The sequence below is a fragment of the Bombina bombina genome, chromosome 3, assembly GCF_027579735.1.
Source record: "Bombina bombina isolate aBomBom1 chromosome 3, aBomBom1.pri, whole genome shotgun sequence".
NCBI lineage: Eukaryota > Metazoa > Chordata > Amphibia > Anura > Bombinatoridae > Bombina > Bombina bombina.
In genome coordinates, this window is record NC_069501.1 from 735,841,040 (window position 1) to 735,844,399 (window position 3,360).

General features: G+C 29.5%; 1 long non-coding RNA gene across 1 annotated transcript; it reads right to left on the minus strand.

Annotated features, from left to right (window-relative positions):
• Positions 1-2,456: 2,456 nt before the first annotated feature.
• LOC128651901 (uncharacterized) lies at positions 2,457-2,769 on the minus strand. Its single transcript, XR_008401214.1, has 3 exons — positions 2,728-2,769; positions 2,558-2,644; positions 2,457-2,475 (listed from the first exon to the last, which is right to left on the minus strand). It is a non-coding gene; the product is annotated as an uncharacterized LOC128651901 (long non-coding RNA).
• Positions 2,770-3,360: the final 591 nt, after the last annotated feature.

Here is a 3,360-nt window from a genome sequence, read left to right on the forward strand (position 1 = left end):
AGTTGATAACTAAGGTCTCTGGGGGATATTTATCAAAGGTCTGGCGGACCTGATCTGACAGTGCGGATCAGATCCGCCAGACCTCGCTGAATGCAGAGAGCAATATGTTCTCCGTATTCAGCATTGCACCAGCAGCTCTTGTGAGCTGCTGGTGCAATGCTGCCCCCTGCAGATTTGCGGCCAGCAGGGAGGTGTCAATCAACCCGATCGTACTCGATCGGGTTGATTATCGGCGATGTCTGTCCGCCTGCTCAGAGCAGGCGGACAGGGTTATGGAGCAACGGTCTTTAGCCCGCTGCTTCATAACTGGTGTTAAACACGGGACCTTAAGCTCCATCCGGAGCTTGATAAATGGGCTCCTCTCACTTAATGTCTTTTTCCATAATTTTGTATAGCCCTCCTATCCATTGTCATACTGAGTTATCGCCTCATTATTTGCAGCTGAAGTATTGGGGCATATCAAATTTATAGGCTATTAGGAGTTAGGGGAATTTATCAGCAGAGGGTGCTTAGACCTTTAACTAGTCAAGTAACGAGACTGCAACAATGTATAGATATGCATGGGGCTCTATTTATCATTATTTTCGGAAATAGAACTTTCAATTCTCCTATCAGTTCTCCTAAGCTCGCCCTTGGAGAGGAGCACAGGTGCGCCAATATTTATCATTAAACCGGTAGTATTTTAACGCAGATTTTCATTGGCGAGATGCGGTGGATTAATGATAAATCTCGCCATCATTTTTTACAATACGCCTTATTTATCATTAAAACAGCTTTGAATTTCGACTATTTCGATTCAATGTAATGTTTATTACATTTAAATCTTATTGTTTCTATTTACATTTGCCCTGTTAAATCCTGAGTTTTAATACCAAATATATTTAAATCTAAATATTGAAAAACAAGACTTTGATAATGATTAATTAATATTTTTAAATATTGTTAAATACCACTTTTTGCATTGCTAATAAAGCTTCTGAATTAATGTTTTTTTTGTTTTTTAAAACATAATACCTTTGACTCTTAACACACCTGAAGACTTATGCAATAGATAATCAAATCTCCCTTGCGTTAAAGACATTACAGCCAAAATTTGAATTGACATGTATGCATTTTGTTTTTTAAATAATCATTTTTTAAATATACATCTATTATCAATAATGCCTCAAATAAAAGCTATAGCTGTTTATCTGGTAATGACTCTTTTTGTAAATCGCTGACATGATACAAGCCCCATTTACACTCTATCTATCTATGCTTCCCATGCACATTCAGAGAAAAATCCTAACAATAAAACAGTGATAACTTAATAGAAGCATTTTTAAAAATACATGCATATTGTAAATATGTTTCTATTGTAATTAATCTATGGAAATTTAAAATTTGTCCATACTGTCCCTTTAACTATCTTACATTGTTATTATATTGCTGTCTTTACAATGATAATCTGTTATCTTAATAAAAATGTATTACGACACCAATACACCTTTAAACAATATATTTTTATTATTTCCAAAAAAAAAATCATGTTGATTCATAAAAATATTATTAATATAATTTCACATTTTTTCAATTTTAAGCCGCATTCCATGCAATGTCGAGTAGTTCTCCTTGAATCCTTTTTCAGATTTAATTAACACCTCCAATAATTGTTTTTTTATTCATCAAAATGTTTTGATCTTCAGGAACTATAAAAATATATGTATATTTTTTTATATGAACATGATTTATTAATTGCATATCTATTTAAATAAATAAAATAAATCATTGAATGTAATGAACCGTCAATATATAAATATTTTAAAGATTATGTTACCATAATAAGATAAACTTTAAAAATGTAATTATACATAGCAATTTAATTTTTGGTTATGAATCAGCATTTGAACTCCATTTATTATCTCTTATAAGGGACAACACATGTCTGATATACTCACCCCAGTCATAATTGATGGTTGTTGAAGAATCATTGGATTTGTTTTCATCATGGACCTCTCTGGCCACTGCTTCTTCTTGCATAGCTGTGAAAAATAAAATTATATATTTTACTACCTTACGATCATTTTGTCTGATTTATATATATATGTCTCCTTTTTCACATATCTATCATTCAACAATATTTCTATAGATATATATATCCATGTATATATATATATTTATATATATATATATATATATATATATATATATATATATATATATATATATATATATATAAAATTAATAGGTGTAAAGTCATCAGCTATTTGTAATCTAAGTAAAAAAAAAATTTGGAAAATATATTTCATATAGGTGCTACTAGCCTAAAATTGTAGTACTCATTTTTATATTATTACTTACTATGTTGTAAATCTTCTTCTTGCACAACCACTTCATCTATTTCATAATCAAAATCTTCATCCTCTTGTTGTCTCTCATCGTTATTATTGTCCACTCCATCATGATTTGAATCCTCCCTCTGAATTTCAGCTTCATCTTAAATGTATCCAACAAATGTTATTGTTAATTAAAAAATAATTAAAATTACAAAAGAAAAATAAAAAAAATTAATGTTTACCTTCAAAAGCTGGCAATTCAACATCTTCTTCTTCATTGGAATCGTTGTACATAATTGGCCTTGCCTGACGTTGTTGCCTTTGTCTGACTTTAAACAAAATATATATTGTTATTTTATTTCCAAAATGTATTCATATAATCTAACATACAATTGATAGTTTTTATAAATACCTGTTGTATCATTCCCTTCGTTGTCCATAAATACTGTTGGCAAGGGGTCAAACTCTCTACCAGAACTCAAAGACTTTTCATCTATTGGACATAGATATCTTGGTGCTCTATGGTTTTTAACTATAACATAATATAAAAAAAAAAAAAAAAAAATCAATTCTGAATGTATATTTTATTTTTTAATATCATCTGAAATACATTACATTTTAAAACCATTTATTTTTTAGTGTGAACATATGTGTTGTGAACATACTATATTCCCAATCGTTGAAAGAGATTAGATTAAAAAATGATTTCAAGAAGTGTAATCATTTTTTTATCTAATCTCTTTCAAAGATTGGGAATATAGTATGTTCACAATATCTGTTCACACTAAAAAATCTCTCAGGTTACCAACATCTAAACACATTTGTCTATGGTGCCAGTTATAATACAGTACAAATAGATAAAAGAAACAAACAGACATACTTAAAAATATTATCATTGTTCAAGAGAGACAGTGTCTACTATTTAAAATCACAATTACATGACACTGATATCTTTTTAATCTTGTTAAGTTGCTATAATCAAAAGAATATAAGTTAATTAACTTTTGAAACAACTCTTAAATACATAAGTATTAATGCAATCTGT